At 36.7% G+C, this 15,900-nt stretch overlaps 1 pseudogene; it reads right to left on the bottom strand.

The window, feature by feature from the left end:
* Nucleotides 1-421: 421 nt before the first annotated feature.
* LOC119536936 overlaps nucleotides 422-15,900 on the bottom strand; it is a 31,125-nt pseudogene continuing 15,646 nt past the window's right edge.

Raw genomic sequence — 15,900 nt, 5'->3', positions numbered from 1 at the left:
TTATTTTTTACTTATATATATATCTGAGGCCAATGAGGATGGGGATAAGATATCAACATTTAAAACCTTACTCAAGACAATGGCCAGAAAAGATGATTCTGGGCTCAAACTATTCTACAATCAAACTGATGCCATTTAACATTGTCAGAGACATCTGAGTGACAAAGTAATAAATTATGGTGAGTAGGCCATACTTCCAATACAGCTTGAATAATTAGACAAATTTGTATGTTCATGTATCTGAATATTGCTTTAACAAAAGGAAATGTTCAACTTGGAGAATTGAAGTAAACGTGTAAATTCCCCCTGCCCTTAAATTTTTCAAGAAAAAAATTTTATTTATAAAAATACAGGTGCAGAAAATAAGAGAGCTTATCCTGAGACTAATCTTACAGAGGCATATTTTATTAGACTTGTCTTCTCATTCTTGGTCAAGGAGCTTCTCTAAATGGTGGTTGATGTTTTGCAGATGGTTTTCTGCTCCCAAAAGTCTTCTTGCTTTTAATAACAAAGCTGGAAGCTTGGATGAATCATACGTTTCCTTAATGTTTGGTTCTTTTTCTGAAACATCTGAATAATCCTGCTGAAGCTGTTTTAAATTAGACAAGAAATATGCTGCAGTCCTAAGTGAAGATTTTCTCTCTTTAAATTCATCATATTTTGTTGCAGCTGTTCCAGCTGTGGTTCTAACCAAGGTAGTTCATCCTGGACTTCAATCAAACGTTTCCTTTTCTTTTTGATACCTCAAATCATTTTAGCATTCTTCCTTTCCAGATTTTTCAACATCTGCACTTCTTTAAGTGATTTGATGAGTTCTTCTTTAATATTAGAATAAAACTTGCTGATGGCCTCTGTGCTGGTTTGAATGCATTATATCCCCCAAAACACCATTATCTTTGATGTAATCTTGTGTGGGCAGATGTATCAGTGTTGATTAGATTGTAATTCTTTGAGCATTTTCATGGAGATGCAACCCACCCAACTGTGGGTATTTACTCTGATTGGATAGTTTCCATGGAGGTGTGGCCCCACCCATTCAGGGTAGGTCTGAATTAGTTCAGTGGAGCACTGTATAAGCTCAGACAGAAGGAGTAAGCTTGCTACAGCCAAGAGGGACACTTTGAAGAAAGCACAGGAGCTGAGAGAGAAGCTGCAGCTTACAGAGACATTTTGGAGATGGCCTTTGAAAGCAAACTTTTGCTCCAGAGAAGCTAAGAGAGGACAAACGCCCCAAGAGCAACTAAGAGTGATATTTTTGAGGAACTGCAGCCTATAGAGGAATGTCCTGAGAGACAGCCATTTTGAAACCAGAACTACAGAGCAGATGCCAGCCACATGACTTCCCAGCTAAACAGAGGTTTTCTGGACGCCATTGGCCATCCTCCAGTGAAGGTACCCAATTGTTGATGTGTTACCTTGGACACTTTATGACCTTAAGACTGTAACTGTGTAACCAAATAAACCCCCTTTTATAAAAGCCAATCCATTTCTGGTGTTTTGCATTCTGACAGCATTAGCAAACCGGAACAGCCTCCTTACAAATTTTAGATTGTATTCTTTGTTTATACTCTAGGATGGTTTTCTCAAATGCAGATACAATAACACCCAACTCCATTATGTCACCAGTTTTCTTTCCTTCTACACACCAAATGTGCACACAGTCAGAAACATCACTATCTGAATCTATGCCTTTACTTCTTGAGTTCTTCTTTTTGCCATGAGTCATCTTCCCCTTTTTCTGAACTTTCTGTTGACTTTTTTTTTTTTTTTTTTTTTTGCTGTAGTCTCTTTTTCAACAGAGGATTTGGCACTAGGGGGTCCCATTTTTTTAGGAGTGACTGATTAAGCTGGTTTTACTGAAAGCTCTGAAGATGCTGTAGCTGAAATAGATTCATGTTGTCATGCACTTATTTTCTCTGCTGGTTTAACTTTTCTTCTTACATCACTTTCTTCATTGCTTTCAGATTCGTCAATGGGCTTAGGTTTTCTTCCTGGCTTTTTAGCACTCTTTTTTTTATAGATTCATTTTCACTTTCTTCATTTTCAGAAGTGTTCAAATTTCTTTCTGCTTCTTTTCCTCGAGGAGTTGAAGGGACAAATGATCTGCAGTGTTTGGAGAGTTCTTCTTCATCAGCATATATAGCAGTGGTGTGCAAAGGAGGAGATCTTTCATGGAATGTGTTTTTCCTTCAGTGTTCTTTGAATATCTCACAGAGTGGTTTGCAAACTTCAGTGGACATCAAATCACCTGGAAGGCTTCTTAAAATAAATTTCTGAGCCCCACCCCCAGAGTCACTGATTCAGGAGGTATGGACTGGGATCTGAGACGTTGCATTTCTAACAAGTTGCAGGTGATGCTGATGCTGCTAGTCCAGGGAGCTCACTTTGAGCACAGCTGCTGTATTTGATTCCAACGGCCCCAGGGACTGCACTCGCTGCTGCAGGGCCTTGGGGCCGCTCTCAGGACCCCCAATCTATTTTGTGAACATTTTCCTTGTACCAGAAAGAGTGAAAATAAGAATAAAAAACAAAAGTAAAGAACACCCAAAACACCCCCCCATGATATTTTTCATTTAGTTTTTTGTCCCCATTTTTCTGCTCATCCATCCTTACACTGGATAAAGGGAGTGAGATCCACAAGGTTTTCACAATCACACTGTCACCCCTTGTAAGCTACATTGCTATACAATCGTCTTCAAGAGTCAAGTTTACTGGGTTGCAGTTTGATAGTTTCAGGTATTTACTTCTTGCTATTCCAATGTATTAAAACCTAAAAAGGATTATCTATATAAAGCACAAGAATGCCTACCAGAGTGACCTCTCGACTCCATTTGGAATATCTCAGCCACTGAAGCTTTATTTTGTATCACTTTTCATCCCCCTTTTGGTCAAGAAGATGTTCTCAATCCCACAATGTCAGGTTCAGATTCATCCCCAGGAGACATATCCTGCATTGCCAGGGAGATTTACACCCCTGGGAGTCAGATCCCACATGGAGGGGAGGGCAAAGAGTTTACCCACCAAGTTGGCTTAGCTAGAGAGAGAGGGCCACATCTGAGCAAAAAAGAGATATCAGGGGAAGACTCTTAGGCAGAATTATAAGCAGGTTTAGCCTCTCCTTTGTAGTGATGAACTTCATAAGGGCAAGTCCCATGATAGAGGGCTTGGCACATCAAACCAGCAACCCTCAGTGTTTGTGAGAACATCAGCAACAATTCAGGTGAGGAAGCCCAACACCTCTGCATTTTCCCCCAGCTCCTCAGGGAGACCCTGTATATATATTTTTATTCTCTGTCAGGTTACTTTGGGATATGTTGCTATTTCACACTAACATATGAAAACCTACCAGGTCTCACTTCCTATTAAAAGTTTCATGTAATTATGGTATTTGAATGAAATGTGCAAGTTAAATTGTCTGGAAAATATAGACCTTGCACCAGCTAAACATCTCTTCCCTTGTTCTCACATGGAATTTGAAGTTTTAAAATTTTCCTTTACCCTTTGGCCCAGTTTGCCCTAGTCCTAACCACATCTGCTTCATTCATATCTCTAGCTGAAGTCTGGACTCTTTTTCAGCTTTTTAAACAGTTGCTATTTGTGCTAATATTGACATTCATATCTGCCGAGTTCTAGCTCTTAGTTTCACGTGTTACACAGATACCCAAAGTTCCACGGATCAATCAGGTTATACACAAAGGGATCACATCTCAGAATCTGGAGACAGCCATTACAATTTAGGAACAGATGTGACTGCTGTAAGAACTTACAATCTAGGGACCATTACATAAGCATTCCCTGAGAAGCTGTGCTCTAAGGTTCAATTCTGAGTTTACACATTGTAGTTAGTCCATATTGGGGAGGCATTATAGTGTTTGCCTTTGTTTCTGGTGTGGTTCACTCAAAATACTATCTACAGGTTCCGTTCACCTCATTGCATGTCTCACAGCTTCACTCCTTCTTGCAGTAGCTCAGTATTTCCTTGTAGCACACACAACAGTCCACCATTCTGTTCCTCAGTTGATGTAACTTTAGGACACCTTCATTCATTGTAAATCATGTATATTCTCTCCTTAAACACCACTGTGCAAATGTCCATTCATGTCCCTGTTCTCAGATCCTCCAAGTAAATGCCCCCTCATGAGGTTGCAGGACATTATGGCACCCACATACTTAGCTTTGTGTGGAAACTCCCCACTGTCCTACAGAAAGGCTCTAACATTCTGTCTCCTAACCAACAGTAAATAAATACATCCCTCTCTCCATGTTTTCTCCAGCACTTTTATCCCTGTTTACATTTTTCCATATAATTTTATAGAGCTATATCTACATACCATATAATTATTCAAAGTATACAATCAGTTGTTCATGGTATCATCATACATTTGTGCATTTATCAACACAATCAGCACTCGAACATAATGATTACTATGGGAAAAAAGTTTTGTTTTGTTTTTTCTTTTTAATGAATAATAAAAAAGGTAATAAAAATAAAAATAAAATATCATACAATACAATATAATAGTAGGGTCAGACAACAACAACACTACCAAGAATCCCATGACCCTCCCTTATATCCCCCTCTCATACACATTTAGCTTTGGTATATTGCCTTTGTCACATTTAGTGGAAGCATATTACAATGTTGCTGTTGACCACAGACTCCAGTTTGCTTTGATTATACTTTTTCCCCACTACCATCCCCTTTCCAACACTCTGCATGGTTGACATTCATTTGTTCTCCCACATGCAAGAACAGTTTTATATTTGTACATTAGTCACAATCAGTGACCACTCCAGTTTTCTGCTAAGTTAAACAGTCCCAGTCTTTGTCTTCTATCTTTACCTCAGGTGTCATACATGTTTCTAACCCACCTCCTTCAGCTTTACTCATGGACATCTTTGTTCAGTGTACTTACAATATTGTGCTACCATCACACAGTATTATGCTATCTATTTCTGGGTCTATACAATCAAGCCTGCTGAGCATTCTGTAGTCCTTCAGCATCAAATGCCCAATCTCTACCCTCTTCCTATCTCCTGATAGCCTGTGTTTATCAGCTTTTAACTCCCAAAGCTTGCTTATTAATGTTAGTTCATATTAGTGAGACCATACAGTACTTGTCTTTTTGTTTCTGGCTAACTTGGCTCAACATAATATCCTCAAGGTTCATCCACATTATTATATGTTCCATGTCTTTATTCTATCTTACAGTTGCATAATATTCCATCATGTGCATGTACCACAGTTGGTTTATCCACTCATCCATTTGGGCTATTTCCATCTCTTGGCTGTTTTGAAGAATGCTGCAATAAACATTGGTTTACAAAGGTCTGTTCATGGCTTAACTTTCAGTTCCTTTGAGTATATACCTGATAATGGAATAGCTGGATCATATGGCAAATCTATACTTAGCTTCCTGAGGAACCTCCACACTGTCTTCCAGAGTGGTTACACCATTCTGCATTCCCACCAGCCATGAATAAGTGTGCCTCTTTCTCCACATCCTCTCCAGCACTTGTAATTTTCTGTTTTTTGGATGATGGCAATTTTGGTAGGTATGAGATGATATCTCGTTGTGGTTTTGATTTGCATTTCCCTAATAGCCAGTGAAGTTGAGCATTTCTTCAAATATTTTTGAGCCATTTGTATTTCCTCTTCAGAAAAGTGTCTGTCAATGTCTTTTGCCATTTTTTGATTGGGTTGTTTGTCTTTCTGTTGTTGAGTTATAGGATTGCTTTATATATTTGGAATATTAAACCCTTATCTGATACGTCGTTTCCTAAATATTGTCTCCCACTGTGTAGGCTGCCTTTTTACTTTTCTGACAAAGTCCTTTGATGTACAAAATTCTTTAATTTTGAGGAGATCCCATTTGTCTATTTGTTTTTTGGTTGCTCTCACTGTGGGTGTAACATCTAAGAGACCACTTCCTATCACAAGATTTTTAAGAACTTGCCCTACATTTTCTTCTGAGAGACTTATGGTCTTAGTGGAAATGTTTAGGTCTTTGATCCACTTTGAGTAAATTTTTGTATAAGGTGTGACATAGGGGTCCTCTTTCATTCTTTGGAAATGGATATCCAGTTCTCCAAACACCATTTATTGAAGAGGCTGCTCTGTCCCTGTTGCTTTGGCTTGACTTCCTTATCAAAGATCAGTTGTCTATAGATGCAAGAGTCTATTTCTGAACACTCAATTCTATTCCACTGGTCAGTATATGTATTCTTACAGTACTATGCTGTTTTGAGCACTGTGGCTTTGTAATATGCTCCAGAATCTGGTACTGTGAGACCTCCCACTTCATTCCTCTTTCTCAAGATATTTTTGGCTATTCAGGGCACCTTGCCCTTCCAAATAAATTTGGTTATTTGTTTTTCTATTTCTGCAAAGTAAGTTGTTGAGATTATAAATGTTATTGCATTGAATCTATGAATATGTTTAGGTAGAATTGACATTTTCATTATATTTCATCTTCCAATCCATGAACACGGTATGGTCTTCCTTTTTTTTCAGTCCTGTTGGATTCTTTTAACCATTTCTTGTAGTTTTCTTTGTATAGGTCTTTTGTGGCCTTCACTAAGTTTATTTCTAAATACTTGATTCTTTTGGTTGCTATTTTAAATGGAATTTTTTTCTTGATTTTTTCCTCTTGTTGCACATTACTTGTGTATAAGAACACTACAGATTTTTGCATGTTGATCTTGTAGCCTGCCACTTTGCTGTATTCATTGATTAATTCTAATAGCTTTGTTGTAAATTTTTATGGATTTTCTATGTATAGACTCATGTCATCTGCAAAGAGTGAAAGTTTTACTATTTCATCTCCAATTTGGATGCCTTTTATTTCTTTTTCTTGCCTAATTGCTCTAGCTAGATCTTCCACCACAATGTTGAATAACAATGGTTACGGTGCATCCCTGTCTTGTTCCTGATCTTAGAGAGAAATCTTTCAGTCTCTCCCCATTGAGTACAATGTTAGCTGTGTGTTTTTCATATATTGCCTTTATCATGTTGAGAAAATTCCCTTCTATTCCTATCCTTTGAAGTGTTTTCAACAAGAAAGGATGTTGAATTTTCTCAAGTGCCTTTTCTGGATCGATCAAGATGATCATATGGTTCTGCTTTGATCTATTGATATGGTGCATTACATTAATCAATTTGCTTGTATTGAACTAGCCTTGCATACCTGGAATGAACCCCAACTGGTCGCAGTATATAATTCCTTTAATGTACTTCTGGATTTAATTTTGAGCATTTTGTTTAGGATTTTTGCATCTATATTCATTAAAGAGATTTTTGTAGTATCTTTGTCTGATTTTGATATTAGGGTAATATTGGCTTCATAGCATGAGTTGGGTAACTTTACCTCCACTTCAATTATTTTGAAGAGTTTGAGCAGGATTGGTGTTAATTCTTTCTTGAATGCTTGGTAGAATTCACATGTAAAGCCATCTGGTCCTGGACTTTTCTTTTTGGGGAGCTTTTTGATGACTGACTCAATCTATTTGCTTGTGATTGGTTTGTTGAGGTCATCTGTTTCTTTTCAGGTCAATGTTGGTTGTTTATGGTTTTCTAGAAAGTTGCCCATTTTATGTAAGTTGTCTACTTTATTAGCATGTAACAGCTCGTAGTATCTTCTCATTATCTCCTTCATTTCTGCAGGGTCAGCAGTTATGTTTCCTTTCCCGTTTCTGATTGCATTTATTTGCATCCACTCACTCTCTTTTATTTATTTATTTTTTGTTAGCCTAGCTACAGTTCCATCAATTTTGTTGATTTTCTCAAAGAACCAGCTTCTGGTTTTTTTTGGTTGTTGTTGTTGTTTTTTTTAATTAATATTTATTGAGATATATTCACATACAATACAGTCATACAAAACAAAGCATACATTCAATTGTTTACCGTACCATTATATACTTGTGCATTCATCACCATAATTAATTTTTGACATTTTCATTAACAAACACACAAAAATAATAAGAATAAAAATTAAAGTAAAAAAGAACACTGGGTGCCTTTTTTTTTTTCTTCCCCCATTTTTCTACTCATCCATCCAAAAATGAGACAAAGGGGAGTATGGTCCTTATGGCTTTCCCAATCACATTGTCACCCCTCAAAAGCTATATTTTTATACAATCATCTTCAAGATTCATGGGTTCTGGGTTGTAGTTTGATAGTTTTAGGTATTTACTGCTAGGTATTACAATTCATTAGAACCTAAAAGAGATTGTCTATATTGTGTGTAAGAGTGCCCACCAGAGTGACCTCTTGGCTCCTTTTGGAATCTCTCTGCCACTGAAGCTTATTTCATTTCCTTTCATTTCCCCCTTTTGGACAAGAAGATGTTCTCCATCCCACGATGCCAGGTCTCATTTCCTCCTCAAGAGTCATATTCCATGTTGCCAGGAAGATTCACTCCCCTGGGTGTCAGATCCCACGTAGTGGGGAGGACAGTGATTTCGTCTGCCAAGTTGGCTTAGCTAGAGAGACAGAGAGAGCTACACCTGAGCCACAGAGAGGCATTTGGGAGGAGGCTCTTAGTCACAATTATAGGGAGGCCTAGCCTCTCCTTTGCAGCAATAGTCTTCTCAAGGGCAAGTCTATTTTGTTGATTTTCCATCAATTTTCCACCAATTTTGTTGATTTTCTTGAAGAACCAGCTTTTGATTTTATTGATTCTCTCTATTGTTTTCCTGTTCTCAGTTTCATTTATTTCTGCTGTCATCTATGTTATTTCTTACCTTCTGTTTGCTTTGGGGTTAGGTTGCTGTTCTTTCCCTAATTCCTCCAGGTGGACAGTTAAATTCCTCAGTTTTTGCTCTCTCTTCTCTTTTAATATAGGTATTTAGGGAAATAAATTTCCTTCTCAGCACTGCCTTTGCTGCATTGCATAAATTTGATATGTTGGTTTTCACTGTTATTTGCCTCAAGGTATTTACTAATTTCTCTTGTAATTTCTTCCTTTACTCACTGGTTTTCTAACAATGTGTTGTTTAGTCTCCATATATTTGTGAATTTTACTATCTTCTGCCTCTTATTTATTTCCAACTTCATTCTGTTATGATCCAAGAAAATGTTTTTTAGATATCAATATTTTTAAATTTGTTGAGACTTGCTTTGTGACCCAACATGTGGTCTATCCTAGAAAATGTTCCACGAGCACTTGAGAAAAATGTGTATCGTGCTCTTGTTAGGTGCAGTGTTCTATATATGTCTCTCAAGTCTAATTCATTTATCATACAATTCAGCATCTCTGTTTCCTTATTGATCCTCTGTCTAGATGTTCTATCCATTGATGAGAGTGGTGCATTGAAGTCTCCAACTATTATTGTAGAGTCATCTGTATCTCCTTTCAGTGTTCTCAGTGTTTGCCTCATGAATTTTGGTGCAGTCTGGCTTGGTGCATAAATATTTATGATTCTTATGTTTTCTTGATGAATTGACCCTTTTATTAATATATAGTGTCCTTCTTTGTCTCTTTTAATTGTTTTACTTTTGAACTCTAATTTGTCTGATATTAGTATAGCTACTCCTGCTTTTTTGTGGTTGCTTTTGGCATGAAAAATCTTTTTCCAGCCTTTCACTTTCAGTCTATTTTTGTACTTGTGTCTAAAGTAAGTTTCTTGTAGACAGCATACAGATGCATCCTGTTTTTTAATCCATTCAGTCAGTCTGTATCTTTTTATTGGGGAGTTTAATCCATTAACATTTCATGTTATTACTGTAAGAGCATTACTTTCTTCTACAATTTTATCTTTTGGATTTTGTATGTCATGTCTTATTTTTACCCTCTGACCTTTTACCATTCCTGATAATCTTCATTTCTATATTCTTCTCCAAACCTCTCTCTCCTGTCTTCTCCTATCAGCCTATAGCACTCCCTTTACTATTTCTTGTAACCCTGGTCTCTTATTCACAAACTTTTTCATTGTCTGTTTGTCTGAAAATATTTTAATCTCCCCCTCATTTTTGAAAGACAGTTTTGCCAGATACACAATTCTTGGTTGGCAGTTCTCTTTCAGTATCTTAAATATATCATACCTCTTTCTTCTCACCTTCTTGATTTCTGTGGAGAAATCTGCACATAGTCTTATGGAGCTTCCGTTGCATGTGATGGATTGCCTTTCTCTTGCTGTTTTCAGAATTCTCTCTTTGTCTTTGACATTGGTCAGTCTGATCAGCAGTTGTCTTGGTGTAGGTTTATTAGGATCTTTTCTGTTTTGGTGTGCTGTACTTCTTGAATCTGTAATTTTCTGTCTTTCATAAGAGTGGGAAATTTTCAGTGATTATTTCTTCTATTATTCTTTCTGCCCCTTTTCCTGTCTCTTCACCCTCTGGGACACCCATAACACATATATTTGCATGCTTCATGTTGTCACCCAGCTCCCTAAGGCACTGCTCATATTTGTCCATTCTTTTTACCATCTGTTCTTTTGTGTGTATGAATTCAAATGTCTCATCTTCCAATTCACTGATCTTTTCTTCTGCCTGTTCAAATCTACTGTGTATCCCTCCCTTGTCTTTTCCATCTCCTCCATTATGCCCTTCTTTCCCATAAGTTCTGCCATTTGTTTTTTTTTTTTTTTTCAAGTTTATGAATTATTCTTTATGGTCATCCAGTATCTTCCTTACATGCTATATCTTCCCTCAGTTCACTGATTTTTTAATTGATTTGGAGATTTGTTTGAACATTTTTAATTAGTTCTTCCTTCAGTTCATTGAATTGATTTAGCATTAGTTGTCTCAACTCCTGTATCTTGATTGAAGTATTAGTTTGTTCCTTTGGCTGGTCCATGTATTCATGTTTCCTAGTATGGTTCATTATCTTAAGCTGTCTAGGCATCTGCTTTTCTTGATTACTATATGGAGCTCAATTTCACTCTCTTACCTAGGGTTTTCTTTTTGGTTGGCTCTGTTCATTAACCTTTGGTGTTTAGTTCAGCTTATTCTAGGCCTCTAACTTTGGTTCTATTTAGTTGGTCAGAGTTTTTCACCTCTTGTTTTTCTGTTTCTTGCCCTGCCTCTATGTAGCCTTTTTGTGTGAGGTTCTCCTCAGATATGGTCAACCGCAGTCAGGTTTTCCCAGTCCAGAGAGACCCAGATCTCAGGAGGAGGGTATGGAGTTTTCTTGAAGATAAGACCTTCCTTTGAGGCCTTTAGACTCTGTGCTTTTCCTGTGCTGTCCAGCAGGTGGTGCTTGCCATCCTGCAGCTCCCCCACCAGTGTGAATAGTTATGGAGACTTTAGTTCTCCTGGTGACTCTGACCCAATCGGGGTTGCAGCTGACTGAAGCTTGTTTCTGAATTCTAGCCCTGGGGTCTGAGTTCCCCAAAGGAGGCCTACCAAGGAAGCTGGCCATGCCCCCATTTTCTTGAGGAAGTTATGGTCTTTAGCAAATTTTATTGCTTTGTCTCTCAGAGCTATCTTAGCTCTCTGCTCTTGCCTAGGCCCAAACTGCAAGTCTTTGAGGCTTTCTGTAATGGGCTACTTAGAATAGTTATTTTTAAAAATGAGAAAAAGATTAAAAATATGAAAAAAAGAAAAGAAGGGCCCAGTATAGGCTATTTAAAGAAAAACCTCTTAATTCAGTCCTTGCAATTCTGGTGGACTATTGAAATGCAAAAAGACAAGGAATTGGAAGGCAATTAAGGAACAATCAAGAAATCAGAAAAACTGGCTTTTCTGAGACCACCATGGCCCCGAGTTTGCATATGTGCCTGATTCTGTTTGAACCCAGTCATTCTCCATATTATGTTCACCCCCAACTCCAAAAGTCTCTGTTTTCATTTCTTTTTTTTTTTTCTTTTTTTTTTTGGCTGTTTTTTGCTAGACCTATCTCCTATCTGCTGGGGTGACTGCTCCCATATTCTCTGGTGTCTGCTCTCAGTTTATCTATGGTTGGAGTTTTGTTCAGCAGTCCAATTTTGTTACTCAGTTCTGCAACTGCTGTTCTCCCTTCTGGTTCCCAGCATCAGTGGCCCCTCCTCCCTTGGGATTGTGCCTGTCAGGGAGGGGTGTGGGCCCCCTGGCTGTGAGAACTTACAGATTTTGCTGATCTCAGCTGCTCCACATGATCTTGAATATTGTATGATGTGTGTCCAAATTCAGATTCCTCTGCAGTGTCTGTTCCACACATTTCCTGGCTCTCTACCAGCTGCTCCAGAGGAGTAACTAAAACCCACATCTCACCACTCTGCCTTCTTTTCCCACCTCCTATTGCACTCTTTTTATAAACAATGAAATTAAACCCTAAACCCAAGATTTCATAGACTAAGTCTATGGCCTCAAACACCTCTCCTTATAGTCTTAGGTGTGCAGTGCTTAATACATTAAACAAGTTCTAATAAAAGTGAAAGAGAGAAAAGTTAAAACTATGTAGTGCTTCATATGTTCTCACAGCTAATATTTACTGAGCACTTTCCATGTGCCAGGCCCAGTATACATATCATCTCTCTATTCTTCAGAACAATTTGGTGATGTAGGTCTAGTATTTTTTTTTTTTCTTTTCCAAGTGAGGAATCTGGGGTTCAGGGGGATTAATTGCTATTTCGAGGTAACAAATATAAGTAAATGGCCAAGCAGGGCTTTGAACTTGGATCTCTCTGGCTTCACAATCTGAAATGCTAACCATATATTCTCATTGCCATTTATTGTCATTATTTAAATTTCATTTCAACCAATTTCAAATTTACAGAAAAGTTGTAAGAATGGTACAAAGAACAGCCACATACTTTTCACCATAAATTTGCACTCAAGCTCCAGGAGTTGCCCCAATAAGTTAACTAGAGTAAAAGTGATTTGATCCAAGATCATGTATTGCAGTCATTTGCCATTCCCCTCTAATATGTTTTAATCTGGAACAGTTCCTCAGTCTTTCCTTGAATTTACTGACTTTAATATTTTTGACAGTTATTAGCCAGTCATTTTGCAGACTGTCCATCAATTGTGTTCAGTTATTTCCTCATGGTTAAAACTGAGATTATGCATTTTGGCATGAATACCACAGCAGAAATGCTATTTCTTCCTGCAGCACCCCATTGAGTGGCAAATACACAATTTTGATTTGCCCCATTATGATGGTGTTAATTTTGTTCACTTGATCAATCTTACTCTACTTTTATGGACTTATGTCACATGTCACCTTTTCTTTGACCACATTTGAGTCTCTAATGCAATTTAGAATTTTCCTGTACTCCTATTGCACTTTACGTACAGTTCCTTTCTGGGTCTTGCCACATTGTCCTATAATTCTCTGATGTGTGTATAGACACATGACTGGACTGAGAGCATCTTGAAGACAAAAATTGTGGTGTGCTTGCCTTTGAGTCAACAAGTCCAATTTGACATTTAGCAAATTCACAGTGTTTGAGAATTTGAATTGCAACTTACTGCTAAAGGTGTTCAGTCTGCCCAGTGCACAGAAAGCAAATAGTCTTTGTCATTTGTTCTTAATTATTCACCTTATGATTTTTAAGTGATGTAGTAATAACTATCTCACTATGTGTTTCTTAAGGTTAGACATAATAACAAAAATACCATTTGTCATAGTCTATTATTTAAATTAATTGAATTGAAAAACTCACATGAAAACAATTATTTGCACACCCTTCCCCCACTGGTGTATCATAGGAATAAAAACAAAATCAATCTGGCATACAGATGTACTTCAGTATTTAATGAATGAATAAATCATAATGGGTTTAGAGGAGTAACTCTACATGTCCAAATGATTAGAACTTTACTGCTACTCAAAATGCCTAGAGCTTTAATCTCATTGTGTACGATGCAGAAAAGGTGACATGATTTTTTCCTGATATTTTCCTGATATTCACTTTTCTGCATTGACATAAAGCTGAGTCTTGTAAATAGACAAATCATTTGCCCATCTTTCTTTGAATTACTGTATCTTTCATACCACTGATTTTCATGTTCTTAAAGAAAAGCATTTAATGAATTATGATTTCAATATATTTTCCAGAAAGTCACTTGTTCCCCGGTTCACTTTTCTGGAGTTCATTTTCCAAAATTTTAGCACTGAAATACTGAAATGTAAGATGTATCTTAAAGGATAAGTATATTTATATATTTATGAGTATATACTAGGTTTCAGGTACATGGATAGTGCTGGATATTAATGTTTTTTTTTTTTAATTTGTGCAATGAACTAGATATTCCATTGTACTAACAAGAAACTGAGACTGAGATATTAAATTACATGACAGAGGTTATAGAAACATTAAGTGGCAGAAATGGAATTTGAATTTTGATCTGCATGTCTACAAAAGAAAAGTGATTTTGTCTATTCCTCACTGCCCTCATGGTATTGATTCACCTTTGCCAAAACCTAAATGATAAAGACTGGGAGAAAAATCAATGGAGGCAAATTCAAGTGTGTTGCTTCGGTTTCCAATTACAAAGGACAAAAAAGCTGTTGAGTAGAAAATAGCTGAGTTAAAAAGACAGAATTTGCAAGGTCAATACCCAAAACCTTTCAATGTGATAATGATGCTATTTTCACCCTACCTCTAGAGCAAGCCTGTGAGGAACATATCAGGTAAATTATCCTTACCACAAACCAGGCATCATTTGTTTCTTTCTTCTAGTAACTCTTCTAATCTCCCAAGCCTGAAAATTTAAAGAAAAATTAGAGAAGTCCCTGCATGTTGGTTTATAACCTGTAAGAGGATAATCTATGGATTTTTCTGCATTTTGTAGAATTTATGAAAACAAAGGTTCTTTGACAGGTTTTGCACTATACAATACTGAAAAAAAGTACAATGAAAGTGAATATTTATGCTTCTTATTGAATTATTTTTGCTCTTGATTAAATATAAAATAGATGTAAATGGACTTAATGTGGCAAAAGAAAGATCTAAGTTACACAGAGGCAAAATATTTTGATGAGAAAGGTGTTTAAATGAAAGGATGTGACATTGAACAGAGTGTAGAAATTAGTTCATCAAGATACCATAGAGCAATGGTATAATATATAAATATCACTAGGAATGCCATTAATAGCAGATGCTCTTTCTCATTGTAAATGGATAAAACCTGGACCTAGGTTAATTTCTCTTCAACAAAAACTTATTTAACATCTAGAAGGTGCTGAGTTGTGCTAAGTTCCTTATAAATTAATGAAGAAATATATAATTCCTTCCTCTTGAATAGTCTATGACTCACTATGAGCCTTTAAAGGATCTTTCAGTCTATCTTGAATATTAAATTATTTTCTGCTATTTCTCACACAAATTATATTTGAACAATGCTGACTATAATATGAATTGTATTTTTCATAGATTATTAGTTAGTGCTCAACTTGGGAAATGCCCATATTCCAAGCTTGTCTAACATAAACTCTTATTTTAAGTACCAGCTAGAATAGCATAGCTAAGACCAAGCATTTTGAAGTCAGATACACTCTAACTGAAGGCTGTGTTCTGCCACTTATTTGTGCTTTGACATCAGACAAATTGACCAATCATCTCTAAACTGGGTGTATCATAAAACCAAACTCATATGGTTGCAGGGAAGATTAAATGGGATAGTCCATGTAAGTCACCTAAATGTATAATAAATTTTAGTTATTCATTAGTTGGTAGCAATAGTATATCATTTTCACCTGTTTCCCTAATCCACAATACAATTATAGTACTTAACATTTCTAGGAACTTACCAATGATACTATTATGTAAACATATGATAGCTGATAGTTTCTATAATCAAATAGCCAACACCTTGAGAGAGGAGACCATATCTTAATTTTTAGTATTTCCAGTATTTAGATTGAGGTGGCATCTAATGACTTTCAATGAATATTTGATAAGTGAACAAACATAAATATATGTACCAATAAATGGTCTGGAAGGATGAATGATCCCCCGCTGGTCAAACTATGGTGC

The sequence above is a fragment of the Choloepus didactylus genome, chromosome 6 (assembly GCF_015220235.1).
Source record: "Choloepus didactylus isolate mChoDid1 chromosome 6, mChoDid1.pri, whole genome shotgun sequence".
Lineage (NCBI taxonomy): Eukaryota > Metazoa > Chordata > Mammalia > Pilosa > Megalonychidae > Choloepus > Choloepus didactylus.
Note: the sequence above shows the minus strand (reverse complement) of the source record. Positions and strands in the feature narration are given on the sequence as shown.